General features: G+C 39.9%; 1 protein-coding gene across 2 annotated transcripts in view; it reads left to right on the top strand.

The window, feature by feature from the left end:
• The window catches only part of INPP5A (inositol polyphosphate-5-phosphatase A), a 258,020-nt gene that overhangs the window by 105,815 nt on the left and 135,443 nt on the right, over positions 1-16,762 (top strand). The gene's annotated exons all lie outside the window — the stretch shown is intronic.

Below are 16,762 nucleotides of genomic sequence, written 5' to 3'. Positions count from 1 at the left end.
CATTAACATTGACTGAACTTCTCTATGTTAAAGAAGTGTGTTAAAAAGCCCTTTAAGCAGGTACTCGTACCTTTTCAAATTTCTGTGTGAGCTCACATTTTAGTGTTCCTTTCCTAGATTTACTAGCTGATGCCTGAGGTTCAAATACAGTTAAGCTCATGTGTTTATTGTATTTAATGCAAGGAGACATGATCAATTAAGGGGAATAAAAATAGAGCTCCATAAATTACTTTACAGAGCTGATCGCAGTTTAGTCGTTGTCCACTTCCCTGCATAACTGCATTCCATCGGCCAGTTTTTGTTTTGGTTCACATGCTTCTTGTTAATGTCCAGAGGTTCATTGGAAGAGGCCAACAGATATTTGCAATTGAATTTTCTCAGATGTATCCACATGAAGGAGTTTTACTAAAATACCTGGGCTTCATACTATTTTTTTTCCAATTTTTTTATAATAGCCTGCATCTGTTTTTCTGGTGTTCACATGGCTTGACATATAAACATGCTAACCAGCTCCAAGGTTTGTAAAACGTATGCATAAAAATATGTGTGTGTCACCATCTATCTGTTCAGCAAATACTGGCCTAAGACAATTTGTACAAGTTTTGTGTTTTGGACGGATTGATTTTTTTTAAAGTATCATAATTTAACGTAGACTACACTAAATAAAGGGGGGGGGGGGTGTCGGTCAAAATATATGGCATATTTTTCTTCTTTACTTTGATTGTTGGTGAGCTTCAGATCTGTGGGTCAGTCCCTGAGGTGTTCCAGTCTCTGCTCTCAGGAGTTTCCCTTTTGGGGCCAACAGCTCCATGACTCTTGCAGCGCACATGTCCTGGGAAATTATAATTACAAGAGGTGAGGAGGGTCATCATCAGTTACAGTGAACAATATTCCAAGTAAGACTTTTAAAGATGAGGAATGAAACCTTGGATTTGACCAGGTATCCCATGGTGGTCACCGTGGGGCGATGCTCTGGGCTGGTGGGGATCCTGACTGGGGGAGGGGGCTGTCCCATGCTGCAGCCAGGGTCTAGAGTCTGCCACAGAAGACAGATAGGAAGCGTGAAGAGAAGGTTCTTTAAGGGGGTTGTGTTTTAACCTGGCTGGCAGCTCAGCCCCATGCAGCCCCTCACTTGCTCCCCCCCCGCCGGGTGGTATGGCAGAGAGAGTCAGAAGAGCGAATGGGAGTTTACTTGCGGGTTGGGATAAAAGACAGTTTAATAGGTAAAGCAAAAGCCACACACTCAAGCAAAGCAAAGCAAGGAATTCATCCCCCACTTCCCATGGGCAGGCGGGTGTTCAGCCATCCCCAGGGCAGCCGGGCTCTGTCATGTCTATCAGTGACCTGGGAAGACAAACGCCATCGCTCTGAACATCCTCCATTTCCTTTTTCTTCCCCCAGCTTCATATGCTGAGCGTGATGTCATATGGTGTGGGATATCCCTTGGGCCAGCTGGGCCAGCTGTCCTGGCTGTGACCCTTCCCAGCTTGTGGTGCACCCCCAGCCTGCTCACTGGTGGGGTGGGGTGAGGAGAGAATCCCTTGGCTCTGTGCCAGCACCGCTCAGCAATAACTAAAACATCTCAGCATTAGCAACCCTGTTTCCAGCACAAATCCAAAGCACAGCCCCATACTAGCTACCGAGAAGAGAATTAACTCTACCCCAGCCAAAACTAGCACAAAGGGACATTGTGGGGATGGAAATTTTAACTTTTTTGCCCGATGTTTTCATTAAACAAAATTGTGTGTCAATAGGATTTGTAAGTGTTAAGTCACATTTTGAGTTACATATGTAGATTGTCTGAATGCACAGAGTACTTGGGTGTCCTTGAAGAGTTTTGCCTCTAAGCGTTCCCTGTCTTGCCTGAAAGTGGACTGAAGTGCAGCGAGCCCAGGCTGGGTGCCTGTGGTCTGTGGGCATGTAGCGCTGCGCAGTGTGCCCGGGCAGGCAGTGATCGGTGGAGCTGCTGACGGACCCTTGACCCTTTTGCTGTAAGAAAATGGAATCATTTATGTTGGAAAAGACCTTTTAAGATTGCCAAGTCCAACTATCAACTAAACACCGCCAAGCTGACCACTAAGCCATGTCCCCAAGTGCCACTTTTACACATCTTTCAAATACCCCCGGGGATGGTGACTCCACCACTGCCCTGGGCAGCCTGTGGCAGTGCTCAAAACATGAACAATAACTGGTTTGCTTCTGTGTCAGGAGTCAGCGGCACTTGAGATCCCACCCTCAGATTTAGTAATGTTTTGTGAAGTGAGGTACTTCATTGCTTTGGATCACTTTGGGTCTCACAATTGGCCCGAGGGATCACGTTGACAGAAAGCCCCCAGGTGTTAGTTGGCTGTGGCTGCAAAAGGGGATGGGGTAATGGGTCACATCATGGTGCCCGTGAAGCAACTGTAGTAGAAGTCCTTCCCATCTCTGACTCTCCTTCTACATTTCTGGCACAGAGCCTTCGAATCTCCCCTACTGAGCATTGTAGACTCGAATTCAAGTTATAGGACTGAATATTTTTAAAGAATTTCTAGGCACAGTGTAAGTCACAGCATGCCCCAGAGCTTCAGGGCACGAGCCATGGTATTCCTCCTGAAAGAGAGCAGGAGAGAGGGGAAGGAGGAAAGAAGCCTTTAACACTGGTTTTGCTGGGCTACAGTTGCTCTTGCTATATATAGGCCTTCTGCGTTTGGATAGGTGTGCATTTACGTACGCATGTTTATGCTTTTTTGATCGTAGCAGCTGGGTTATGAATTTGTGGTGGCCATAGCTATTCTGTTTCTGTTGATCTGGGAGCAGAAACAGCAAATGAAGCACCAGAACCTGAAACATGGCTGGGTTTTGAGCTCTCTCATGGAGACTGCTTGCTGACCATTACCAGCTCACTGATTGTTCACCATGTCGTGGAAAAGCCATTTTGCAACCTGCGGTATGTTTCATGTGCTTTCAGCTTACTTGTGATGGGGGGAAGGGTTTTTTTACTAATGTCAGTCTTGTAAATCCAGTTTGTAAACCTGACATTCTCCTGTTTCTATGTGCTACATAGCAAAAATCCTGTGTTTACTTGAAGGGACACCTTTTGACTATGGGTTAAATTATATTCTTAGAGTTTGTTCATAAAAGGTCCACTTCAGTAATTGTAAAAATGGTAAAAGAACAGTTCTATAAAAATGTAGGCCCAAAGAAAACAGTAAAATGGTAAAAACAGAGGTTCAAGTGCTTTCTTAGCAACATAGAAATGGTGAAAGAATTAATAAGTGTTAAAAAAGCTGTCTTCCTCCTCCACAGCTTTGCAGTCGTTATCCTGTGAGCGTATTTGATGGCTGTGTTTAGCACAGTAGTCAGTTTTTTCCTTTCCTATTCAAAAGTATTTCTAAGTGGAAAAAAACAATATTAGACGTTTTCTGACCTCTCAGCTGAGTACAGTGTGCCCCACGCTTCAGGAGGGGTCGATGACAGCATGGTGGCAGCTCACCAAGGCTCAGTGGCTGTGGTGCCTGGAGGAGGACCAGGATCCCACCTGGAATTTGGCATCCCTTTTAGCTTGTACATTCACAACTCATGCAGCAAAGCCAGTTTTGAAGAAGGTGCGAACTCTTCCCTGTTATGGGGGTAGTAGTTCTCCTCTTAGAAAACTATAGTTGTGGGGTTTTTTCTCATCCATTAATATGCAAAACAGACTGTGAACGATTTATGGTCCAAGCCCAAGTGTAGTGAAATTATATGATCTTATGACAGGTAAGTTCTTGACACGAACAAGATCTAGCTGCTTTTTTACGTTTAGCCACTGACTTCTGTGGGTCACCGTTTCATCCGCTACTTTACTATGTGACATGTCAACTGCGTTGACTACATGACATGTCAGAACTTTTAATGTCTTTGGGTTGGTTCCTCCTCAGATAAGCAACCACGCTGAAATCCAGGGTGTGAGCAGCGTGCACCTGAACAGTGCCACCTCTTTCTGAAGGTATCAGTACTGTGGTCCGAAAGTTGCTTTAGGGAGTCTGGAGAAGAGTAGCAAGACTTACTGGAACTCAAGAAAATAGAAGCTGTGAAGGATTGGCAATAACTGGGTATGGCTAGTCTAGACAGGAGAAGACTGAGGAGGGCAGAGGGAATAAACTTTCCCCCATATTGTCTGAAAAAACCATAAACCATTCTTTTTTAAAAAGCCCCTTAAATTTTCCAGTGGTAGCTTCCATGAGCAAGTTATGCAAGCAGCTATTGGGAATGACTTACAGTTGGTCCTACTGTGGTAGCAAGGGAGACATCCCAGGGCCAAATCCCTGTCTTCTGTGTTTCTGTTTTATCTTACAAATTAAAGAGTCTCACTATGTATTTGGGTATTTCTATTTTCAAAAATCTTTGTATTTCATTGGGGAAAAGGAGAGCTTTGAATTTCATCATCCTGACAATACTAATTCATTGGTTTAAAGAGATTGCAATACAAGAACATCAGCAGCTGCTGTAACGCTGTGTCATTACCTTAATTCTCTCACATTATCCTAAGCAAACTTCTACTGGTTATGACATTTAACAAAAAAAAAAAAAAAAAAGTCAATCAAGTCAATATCTGTTTTAACTATTCCTAGTTGTGTTCACTTTGTCCTTCTAAGTTAAGATCTGCCTTTTGACCAGAAAGTCTTGTGTTTTAATTCAATCACTTGTCACTAGACTTTCTTAAAGAATAAGAAAAATACATTACTGACATGTTGGCAAAGGTTTGACCAAGCTGTATGGCAGTTGAACCATACATCAAAGGAAAAGACAAATATGATTGAATGCTGTGTCATAGCAGCACATGTGGGAAACAAATATTCTGCAAGAAATCTATTGGTGAACAAACTGAAAAATTGGTAAGCTCTTAAAGAGCTTAAAGGCTTGTTAGCATTTTTTTGACAGAAAACCGCTGAAGCAGTGAACATAAAAAGAAAGAGCAAAAAAGTCGTAATGGCTGATTCAGAATTTAGATTTGTGGTTCTGTTCATTCAGCGTACTTTCTGTAAGGATGCTTGCTCCTCTTGCTGGAACTGGTAAGGAAATTTCTACAGACAGCTGTAAGCCTTTTCACTCCCTCGTTTGAGAACCGCTCCAATTGCAGTTTTCAGTTGTGCTCAGGGAATTTATCAAGTTACCTTTTATCAAAATTGTAGGAAAGTCTTGGTAAGACAGCACGTTACATTTTGATAAAATGCCACTTTCCTTCAGGTGTTTGGACGGGTTTTGCTAAAGGGGCTGAACCCACAACATCTGGGTCTTACATGACCATCTGCTACCTCGGCGAAAAGGGTTTATTTGTCCAAGACTGGTACCTGATGTGAACACCTTCTTGTGTAGCTGCCAGCCTAGGGGAAAGACTTCACATCACCCAGATGAAGTCCCGCTTACTACATGTTCTAAATAAAGCAAATATGCATAGTAGGTATGAAGGAGCAGATGAGATTAATAATCTGTTAATGCATTTTGGCTTTTCTTCTCACAGGTTAATAAAAGCCTAGTAGGAAAAAAAAAGCTGATAATAGACACAGTATTAAAAAGAAAAGTTACTTTCAAACAGAACAATCATGAGCTTGAGCAAATACGAGTCTACTCCCAATCATGTTGGTTTTGTTCCTACTGACCAACGTTATTTCTTTAAAAGCTTATCAAATGAAATTTTAAAAGCAAAATCAAGTTGAACACTTCCTACCTTCAACAGTAATGACATGTTTAATGGTTCTGAATGAATCTGTCAGTTGTGGTAAATTTTACCAATGCTTTCTTCATTCTGAAAGCGCTGAGATCACTGATAATTAATAAGCTTTGTAAAGCAAACACAGGTCAACATGTGCATGATAAATGGAGCTATTATTGTACATAGGGAAACAATTAATTTGTTGCTCCATATGGTCCGATGTCCATTAACATGCCCTGCTAATAATGCAAAACAGAAAAGCTGTAACAGAGTGTACGCAGGTTTTAGGTTATGTTCAGTGGAAAATATTTTACTAATCTATTCAGACAGTAATTTGAAAGTAGTATTTTTCTTTCTTTCTAGCTAGTGAGTAATGAGTTCTTCCTGTGACTGGTCAGGTCAGACAGCTGTCGTCATCTTTACTGTAGCAGAATTGCTTTCTGCTGGTCTGCCTTGAAAAAGGGAGTAGTGTTCTCTCTTTTACTGTAAATGCAGGGAAATGTTGAGGGAAAACATCTCAGTCTTATTCAATTTTCGTAACCACTCTGCTTTTTAATATATATATTCTATTAATTCAGTTAGCTGCAGAATACATGTAGTATCATACAGTCAGCCCATACGTCTGAATGAATTTTTAGTGCTGCTTAACCAGGGAAATATTCTAAGATGTCAGTACATTTACTGCATAAAATTGCCAACAGCGATAATTTCACTGTGGTGTGAGAACAATGGTACTTCATATTTCCCAATGTAATTTTTTAAAAATTAAAAAAAAATAAAAAAATGTCTCTTTTATTTCCTCTTTAAAGTTTCTTGGAGAAAAGTAATCTCTGACTAACACATACATGCTTATCATACACTATAGCAGTAGCCAAGTCTTTGTGCCTGTCACTAACATAAGAAAAGGAAGAATAAAGCAGTGTTTGAAAATACCAGGGGAATCCCAAAGCAACAGTGGCTTTGCTAGTTTGATGTGTTTCTGGATCATTTTTTTCAAGATAGCAGTTTGGAGTTTTTTTGATGCAGAAGCTTTATAATTAAAAGTTTTTATAATTACAGCAAAATATAATTAACTCACAGTAATATTCAATGTGTTTCCAGATTTAAAAAAACAAGCAAACACAAACAGAACAACAACAACCCACTGAGCATAATCTCCCACTTCTGAACATTGTTTTCTGAGTTTTGAATCTGTAGCTATTCTTTCAGGAGAAAGCTATTTTTATTTAAAGCAAACGGAAGTCAGGACTTTAATCTGACCTCTGCCATGCCAGCAGTTCCTATGTTTAAGGAGGTAGCAATGAAATATCAAGTCTATGGTACACGACTCGATCCACTTTCCCTAGTTTTCATTTCAAAAATCTGTTTGTGCTAGAGTTAATGCATTTAATTTAAAAAATAAAACTTCTATTTAAAGTTCAGTTCTTTCTGTTTTCTTCAGTACTGTAAATAATTGTTAATAGCCTTTGGTTACCCCTTTAGGGTTCTTCTTTTGACAGTTCATCTAAGAAAATCTGTGATTTGATAGATTTTCTGATTAAATACTTGAGAGACAGTAGATGTTTTAATTGTCCTAGGGTACATTTTTCTTGAGAGTCTGTGGCAGTCTGCAGTCTGCTTTTTAGATACACTGATTGATTAATTCTGCTGTAATTTAAACTAAAAGTTAATAAGACAGGCCTACACAGTTCTGATGCAAGTTATTATGCCTGTAAGGCACTTTAATATATGCCATTTATTATTCAAAGAAGTGCAAGCCAAAAATGTTTCATGTGCACTATTAAAAATTCAATATAATTATTTCAGAGAACTTCAGGAAATGCAAACGGTCAGAAAAACTGAATTTATTAAAACAATATCCAGTGACAGGAATGCTGATTGACTCTCTTAAAGACTCCACTTGGAGCTGTTGGTACCTGTATCAGTAGGAATTTGTTACTGCTTGAACTTCCTTTGCACAAGTTTTCCACTGTTCCTTATCATTGTATTAAATCCATGACCTTTGGTGTTTCGCTTTTGCTATCTGCTTCAAAATACCAAATATTGATGGCTCTGTCCAGTCTTTTGCCTAAATTGCTGTGGTTTTCTGTATCCTGGAGTCTTGGAGATGAGCTCAAATAACAATAGCTTGGTTACATTTTCAGCTAGTCAGCCTTGAAATACAAACCGAATCCTATGGCTGTCTCATAAAGTTTAAGGTTTTCTATTATTAAAATCTTCCTTTGAAATAATAAATGACTACAGGCTGTCATGGCAGGGTCTAGAAAGGCCAGCATGTAGAATGGGCTGCGATTTCATCTGAGCATAGTTGAGTTTTATAGATCTATTTATGAGATCCAATACTGTAATGATGTAATTTTACTTGTCTAATAAATGTAGCTGTACAAGCAAAGGATAGCAAACATTTCCATTGTGACCAAAATCCTTTAAACTGCAGCCACTTTGATCTTAGAGCTCATGCTATTTAATAAATGCTGGCTATTCTTCTAACAATCACAATTATTTAAAGGGTTTTCAAAAGGGATAGAGCAAATCAAATAAAACAATTACTGTTGTATCTCATTCTGAAGTTAAGTGTATTTTTTATGTGGGTCTTGTTTAGTGTCTCCTCCCAGTTTTCATCCATTATCACAATAATTGAGTTTGTAGCTGGAATTAAATTTATCAAATTGTGTTATCCTCTTTTGAAATTGGATAGGTATCCTGGCAGTGGGAGCTAGAAGTTAATCTGCTTTGCTAAAGCCTCCAGTGGCACAGCGGCAACAGGATTGAGAAGGCTCAAACATTTTCCTGTCACCCTGGACACGATGTAATTTCTCCTCAATCCCTTGTGCAAATAATGACATTTGAATCGAGCATTAACAGGCTTAATTACTTTAAAATTGTCATTTTAATTTACACTGATATAGTATTGATCATACAAGCAGAGATTAAGCTGTTCACTGGAGCAGATGATGGGGAATTAAACATTAAAGGGTCCTCGTGGGGCTGAGAGGCCGCCCAGAGAGTGCCAGAAGAGGAATGATATTTCTCCGTAATGAACTGGCGGCATGCAGGGACATGAATCTTTGGCCTACTGGAAAAAGGGAAATAATGGGGTTTGGGAAGCATTTGCAGGTTATTCATTCGCTGCCATGCACCAATTCTCCAGTGATTCATCCACCTCACCAACATTTATTTATCTAGCAAATTCAGGAGCTCTGACCTTTCTGCTAAGTACATTTGACTTAAGACGGAGTGAAATATTCCAGGTGTAACTTTTTACAAATATTAGTTATTGTTTCTTACTTCTGACTAATATTAAACACAGTTATTTAATCTGCCATACATACTTGGCCCATTTGTGCGACTCATGATGATCAAATGGACTTCATAAAAAGATCCAAGTATTGTGGGATTAAATGAGGTCTTCCAAAGTCCTTGACCTCATTTAGTTACAGTCTGATTTTCTTCTTTGGTAAACATGAATTAAAGTTAATTTAAAGCAAGCTAACACAAGTTTACGTGGAAGATTATACAGCACGTAATAGTAAAAATGACGAGTAATCCTTGTAAAACCTCTAACCTAAAAATGTCACCACTCTCATATGAAGTATACTTTAGAAGTCCAAGAAGATACATGGAATAGCATAGGGCTGAAATTTTCGTTTCAGTGATTTGGATTCCTCTAATAACTTGTTTGAAATGTGGTCAGGAAACAACTATTGCTATTTGGATAATTTACTGTTTAAAAATTCAGAATTAAATGTGGATGCTAAATTATACAAGATCGATCTTGTGTTTTCATATAGAGTAAGCTAGTTTTCCTTTATGCCTTACATTTTAGTTTTGTCAGGGAAAACTAAAAACAGTAGTATAACAAAGCAGGTACTAGATGAGTCAGAATACTTGTGGTCATTACAATGTAGAATAGGATGTCTCCTTTCTGAAAATTGACAACTTCTCATTTAAGAGAGCGTAGGGCCAGATCACAGCCCACTGACTTCAGGTATTAATGTCTGTTCTGTTGGTAAATATGGAAATTTCTGAGGAAATCCATTGAAGTTGATAGCATCTGTGTATTTATTAGTGTAACTTTCTTAGGATGTCATTTCTCTTGTGTGTAACAAAGGACTGTTCCTTAAAATTAAGGAAGATGATGCAATATAGGATGTTGAATTTTCTTATTGCTTACTTTTTTTCCCACTTAAAACAGAAAAATTCATTGAATAAAAATATTCAATTGCAATATAGAATGTTGACTTTTCTTATTACTTACTTTTTTTCCTCACTTAAACAGGAAAATTCATTGAATAATAATATATTGCTAGATACAAAAGGACATGGGTTTAGGATTCTGAAATAGATAGCAATGATTGTCTTGTTTTAAAAAAGCTTTCTTTGAAAGCTAAGGAAAAATTGTGTTTATCTTTTTGTATCAGAAAGGATGTTCTGACTGGTTTTGTGTGAGAAGATTTTAGGGTTGGGGGTTTTTAAATACAGACTTAGGCATGTACTTGTTTGCTCTCATTATTTTCTTGTCTTTGTTTGAAAATATTACCTTTTTGGTGACGATTTTTTTTTTAATTGTCACATGTTGTCTGGGCTTTTTTTACATATTGGAATTTATTTTTATTTTGCCATCCTGCTTTGGGGCTGTTGTTTACTTCCAGATGCCAAAGTAAGTAAATGTTGAACAGTGTAGATAATGCCTGCTATCTATGAAAAATGCCTAGATGCACTGCAAGCTAACAGTGTGCCTTGGGGCTGAGCATGGCTGGGGGAGCCATGCAGCTGAGCTGGTGTGTCATTGCAAGCAGTCGTGCCTGCTTCAGAAGACACCGTTAAAACCAAAGGGCTAGTGCTGAAATTTGCATTGCAAGTGAGGAAGCGTTTGCAGTGGCAAAGCGTAGCATAGCTGGAAGTATTAAGTCTGCATGAGTGGAAGCAAAGGAAATTGAAAGGAAATGGTGGTGGATGGCTAAGGTGGAAGAAGGAAGATGTGTGCTTTAGGAAAAACAGCCAGGAAAAATGCTGAAGCCTCACTAGGTCTGTGTTTATTTAGACAAAAATGTCCTTGTATGTAGTAGGGACAGGGTTGACTGATAGGCACACGAGCCTGTATAGAAAAGCTGCAATATGTTTCAGTTGTTTTCAGATATTTATATTTCCAGTATGAGCCATCTGTATGGAGTCACATAAAAAAATATACCGTTGGAGAAACATGAAATACATCAAGCCATATTTTCAGCTGTGTATGTTTGATCACAGCTACCCATGTACAATATAAGCATTGTGCAACACCAATTTTACAGGGTTTCTGTTATCTTATGCAATCATGTAACTTTTAATAACTGAGACCAAATTATAATATGGCCAAAATTTCCTGTATTTCAAACACATTTGGAGGATGCTTTTTGTTTTCCTGGGCTCTAGTTGATGTCCTCATTTTCCTTGGGGCTGTGGGAGAAGAGTAGTTCCCCCCTCTCCTTTTCCCACACACACTTGTGTTGCTTCTCTGCGTAATGTATGTGCCTGTCATCTTGCACAGTTATACAGAGTATCTGCAAGCAGTGGAGAAAGATAGGCATTAATGCTATTTTTTTTACATGTAATGCTATAATTTTGCTCTTTCCAAACAAGTAGATGTTGGAATTCATGTTGTATTCTTGCAGGATGGTATTTCTATTTGGACAGAGGCAGTACGTACATTACTGCAAGGTTCTGTGCAGAGATAGCCCAGCTAACCTGGACAGAAGCAGCATATTAACATTTGCAGGACAGTGCCCTTGAGCTGATCCTCTCCCTGGAGAAGCTCCCACCTTCACTTGGCTGCACCACTTCTCAACTGATTCAGGCATTTCAGCTCTGACCGACCTGACCCATGCAGACCCCGTGCACTGCCAGGCAGGAAAAAGTCCACCCGTCTCCTCATGCATGTGCTTGCAAGGAAATATGCAGAAGGTGGCCCTGGGAGGTGCCTGATGAGCGCTCGCCTCTTCTCCTGGGTTTGTTCCTCATTTACTGCACCACTGTCTGTACAAATTGCTAAGCCCGGGTTGCTCTCTAGGTAGATTGTGTGTTTCTGTTATAAGAAGGTAACAGTCTATCTCTAGTTCTTCAGTAGGCTAATGTATCATTGCAGACACTGATACAGACATCTGAAATACAATTAAATGGCAGGAATGCTTTATTTGTCTAAACAAGACAAAGCATGGAACGGGTTCATTTGACTTGAAACATGTAATTAGCATAACCATTCTGGATGCTTGTTTTATCATTTGCAATATAGTAAAAGATTGATTATTGTACTGTACCTTTTGAATTTCATTAATAGAATTGTTTTGTCCACTTGATTAATATGTTGCCTCAACCTCAGAATAATCAGATTAAACTAGGTTGCCTTATTCCTTGTGACTTGGAACATTTTTGTTTCCATGCACTAACTTTTCACTAAGGCCCCATGTAAATTGGTGCGTTTTGTCATCTTAAATGCATGTCAGCATACATCCATTCTTGCATCACTCCTAATGGTGTAGAATGGATATCGCTGTTTGCATGTATTTTATAAACTAATTAATGACTGTCTTCTAAGTTTAAACGGTGGGAGATAGAAGTAGGGTGTTTTCACTACAGTTTCTTTGACAAATCAAGCACCTGGTATCCATATATGTTAAAGTCTTTCAGATACTTTAGGTATTACTACTTCACACCATGGGTCCCCGATTTTGAATATGTGAGCTGTAATAAATTAAAAGGGTTTTTTTAATTATTGCCTTATTTTCTAAAAGAAACCAAATTACACAAAAGACTAAGACTTGCTCTTCTCAGGAGTTAGTATTAAAGGTTTTCAGTTGTGTAATAATGTTTAGCATTCACATTTTTTCGATCCACCAGTTGTCAGCTGCATTAAATCAGTGACATCCCAACAGCTAAACAGGTTTTGTTGCATTGATACCAACTGATCCTATTTAAAGGAATGTTTCTTTTTGTTGAACATATTTATTTTAAGATGTTTAAGAAAGATTCAATAAGCAGACTAAGTCCAGAGGAACTAAAATAGGACTAGGATAGGGACAGTCACCATGCAAAGCGGAGGCTAGACCTTGGAAAAAAAGTGTGCCTTGCCGCTAGTGCTCAGAGAAGCTGCATTTCCTGAGCTGGCCAAAGAGGAATGCAAACCGTTAATTTCAGGGGAGGCTTGTGGACACAGCTTGCAGAAATCCATTTGTGAAAACTACATTTTCAGTTTTGAGGGTCATAATGTGCAGATTTCACTCACAGCTGTCGTCTTCTGTATAACATGATAAAATCTTTCAGGTGTGCTGTGGTGTTTTCTTGCCTTACCTTACTTGCGTTACTTTCCATTTTTGCAAGAAAGGAGGATTTGCTGCTTGATTAAGTAAATTTTAGACCTGGAAGAAAATAACTAAGGCTGTAGAAACCAGTACGAGTGCCACATATATTCTTTTCTTGTGACTGAGAAACCATGCAGAACTAAATGCTGTTGCAATTTCTGGGTTGCATGATTACAGAAAGAGCAAATGCTGCCTGTTTGAAAATGGATGCAGCAGTGCATGTTTCTGTCCTCAGAAAAGGCACAAGTGTGCAAACTGCTTTGATTGTGCTTGGTGTCTAGTAACTCTGCTGCAACTCCACAGTCCTGGATTTCACCATTTTGTTAGAATGTTGCAGAATCCAGCAGCTTTGCTGCTGAATGCCACAGCCAGCTGTGGCATTTCATTTTCTGTGCTCCTTTCCTGCCAGCAGCTGCCTTCAGGTGCTTCGTGCTTTATAGCGAGCTCACAGCCAGGAGCCACAGCCCAGCCCACACGCCTCGTGGCTCTGCGGAAAGACAGCAGTGGGTCAAGCTGTTGGACCCTGCGCCCCGTGGAGGGCTCAGATCTAAGGGGACATCTTGCCATGTCTGAGAAAACAGCACAGCAGTAAATGTGGGGCAGCAGTTGCCTGCAGTTTCCTGCCTGCCTTATTGCCCTTGAAGGTCTGCGAGGCCTTAACTGAAGTACCTGGACATGCTGCAGGATCTAAAGTCTGTGAAACACTTAAAAATAACTGCTTTAAAATTTTCTAATAATTATGACCGTGCATATTACATTTTTAGCTCTCAGCCATAAGGAAGTGGGTTTGTGGAGTCTGGGGGATCAGTAAGAGGTCTTCTGTGGTAGCAGAATTAACAAATTGCTGTTAAATTTGAAGGCTCTCTTCTGTGCCATGTAAAAGGAAGATTTTGTGTTAAATTTCATCTTTGGCATTTTGATAAAAGGTGAATGGCAGAAGACACACTTTCAAAAAATGCATCCCTGAAGGTTTCCTGCAGCCCCTCCTCATCCCCAGCTCCCTCTGGAGTGCCTGTATCGATTTTGGCAATGCCATGAGTTGGCAAGCACCACTATCATTGGTGCTGCTTTTAGGATGGATGTTGTCTTTTGCTTCTTTTGAAGTCACACATTTGTGAGCAACACTCACATAACTAGCACTGGGGAAATCTCTTCTGTCTTTGGTATTCCCTTTGGCTCCCCCTTGAATTTTCTTTTCAGTTATTAAGAATTTGTATTTTAGTTTGTTAGAACTTGAAAAGGTCTCCTGAATTTTGAGCTTTTTCACCCTGTGTGGAAAAGGAGCAAGATATCTACAGAATTAGTCGCTTGTATGTTCATGAGCATTCTTTTACCTGCAGAAGTCTTCCTCTGGCTTCCTCTCAGCACATGCATTATTGCTCTGTTAGCATCCTTCTCATTACGTGCTTCAGTAAAAACATCCTCTCCATATTAGGCAGCATCTGTATTTTCTTCATGGATCTTTTCCTTTGCTTTTAACACTGTATAAGGCTCCACACATGTCTCTGGATGGCTGCAGTCAGGCAGCTTGTAACGAGCCAGTGCTGCATGAGCTCTGGCTGTCCATCGCGCAGAGCTGTGTGACTGCCTCCTGACAGGCAGTGCCTGTGCTGCCTCTCACCACTCCTCCATCAGGCGACTGTCCACCACTGGGCTCTGTGCAGACCAACATGGGATGAATCTAGTACCAAAAGTAAATGTTCCCAAGGCATTAGGTAAGAGATTTCCAGGTAAACTATAAGTAAGCTTAGGAAAGTATATATGCTTCTGTTCAAGAACGATTTATTGTAGGCCTTGGGATCCTGTAAAAGAAAGCTCCCAGTGACCAAGGGATGATAGGACATACTATAAAAAATAAAAATTAAAAAAAATCCTTCTGAACTGACAGATCTGCAGAAAGGGGATCTGCAGCTGATTGGGTCACAGATAACAGCTAGCAGTAAGGGAGGTGTTCTTTCTGCATGGATTTGTCCTGAGCATAATTAAATGTAATTTCATTGTCTAAAAATCCTATTGTAAATTACTGTATGATGCTAGGTTCAGGTTCCTGATGAAATGAAACACATTCTTCCTGCCCGGGAAGGAGACAGTAAGAACACCGAGTGACTCCTGCTGTGTGTGGACAGGCTTATCTGAGAGTGTAAACTGAAGACGTAGTTACACCAATTTCTGCAAAAACTTTTTTTTTGGGGGGGGATGGGGGGATAGGAGAGGAGGGAGAGAACAAATCCCATCTCAAAGTCTTTGTATCATACAAACCTGAATACAGGTGAATCCTTTTCTGACTGAAATGGACTAAGGCAAGGGATGCTTAAGGAATATGAAAGCAGAATAAGGGAGAGGGAAAGGTGAGAAATAGTAATGGGAAAAGGACTCCTTCTTACAAGCAGAAGCAAAACACCTCTGCTGTTTTACCCATTTCAAAGGAGTTGCCTTGGCCAAAACTAGTAAATGGGAGTATACTGGGGAACATGTGCATCTGGTGGTCGAGCCCATCTCTTTTGCCCTATTCTAAATACTCCACAGTATGCAGTCGTAGGACTCACTGCAGACACTACTGGAGTCATCCCAACTTTTAATTACAGTTAATCAATGGATGCTAACTGCAGGTGCTCTGCATACCCCCACTCTGGTAGCCTGTGGCTATAGAGTGGGTTTGATCCCCCCTTCTCTGTTTACATGCTAATACCATATGTAGGAAGGAGGTTAAACTATGATTCTGTTGGTTCATCAGTGTACTTCATCTGTATTCACCATTTCACAATTCAGGTGTGAAACAAGCAATGCCACCCGTGCTGATGGTGTGTGTGCGAGTTACCTAGGCAAGGCTCGGGCTCTAGCTGGATAGCCATTGCAGTGCCTTAGGCTCACATCTTCAGCTGGGGTGGGAACAAGGGATTTGCCAGGGAACTCTTTCAGACAGGTGAGAGCATCGGTTGTGAGAAGTGTCAAAGCTCAGTCTGAGCAGCCTCAGCAACCCATCCGTATTCTCAGTTGGGGAATGCTTTGTGGTAGCCTGCCACCTGCACTAACATTTATGAAGGCTAAACCGGATTCTGTGGCAAAGGAATCAAGTTTCAGCATATTTTTTTTTGTAATTGCTGAGAAGAAATCAACTTCAGATTTGCTTCAGAATCTCTTGGCAACTTTCCCACCCCTTAGTTCTGGGAGGGAGCACACATTGCAATAAAGGCGTGTGGTTTGGATCTTCCCCACAGACATCTCGCTGTATGAAAACTACGTATACTATGTACAGAGTTTATATATGTACACACATGCATGCATACATAGATGTAAAAAATACATGAAGATTCGAAATTTTGTGGCAACAAAATGTGAATGAAGCATAAACTTATGTTCCAGGATTAAGATTTAAGTTTCTGTCTACCTGGGTCAATGTTTGAGGTTACTAAGTGTTTGAGTCATTGAACTTTAAGACTGCATTCATCACAGCTTCCTAGACTAATATAAATTTCTTCCCATTAAGTCAATAAGCGTGGTTACATCAGACAGCAGTTCTGTCTAGAAACTAAGATTAATGTCCATCATAAAAGTGACATGAAGAGACAACTTGTTTGATTTATACAGGCTATTTTTGTCTTCTCAGTTTTAAAATAAAATTCAAGTTATTACTTCTATCAATACAGAGGTTTTCTTTCACACTTCCACTATTACAAAAACATTCTTTTCAAATGGTGGCTTCTTTTTAATTCAAGTATGAGCCTGTAGGAAGAAAAAACCCTAACAGTAG

The sequence above is a fragment of the Falco rusticolus genome, chromosome 9 (assembly GCF_015220075.1).
Source record: "Falco rusticolus isolate bFalRus1 chromosome 9, bFalRus1.pri, whole genome shotgun sequence".
Lineage (NCBI taxonomy): Eukaryota > Metazoa > Chordata > Aves > Falconiformes > Falconidae > Falco > Falco rusticolus.
This window is presented reverse-complemented; position numbering and strand designations above follow the sequence as displayed.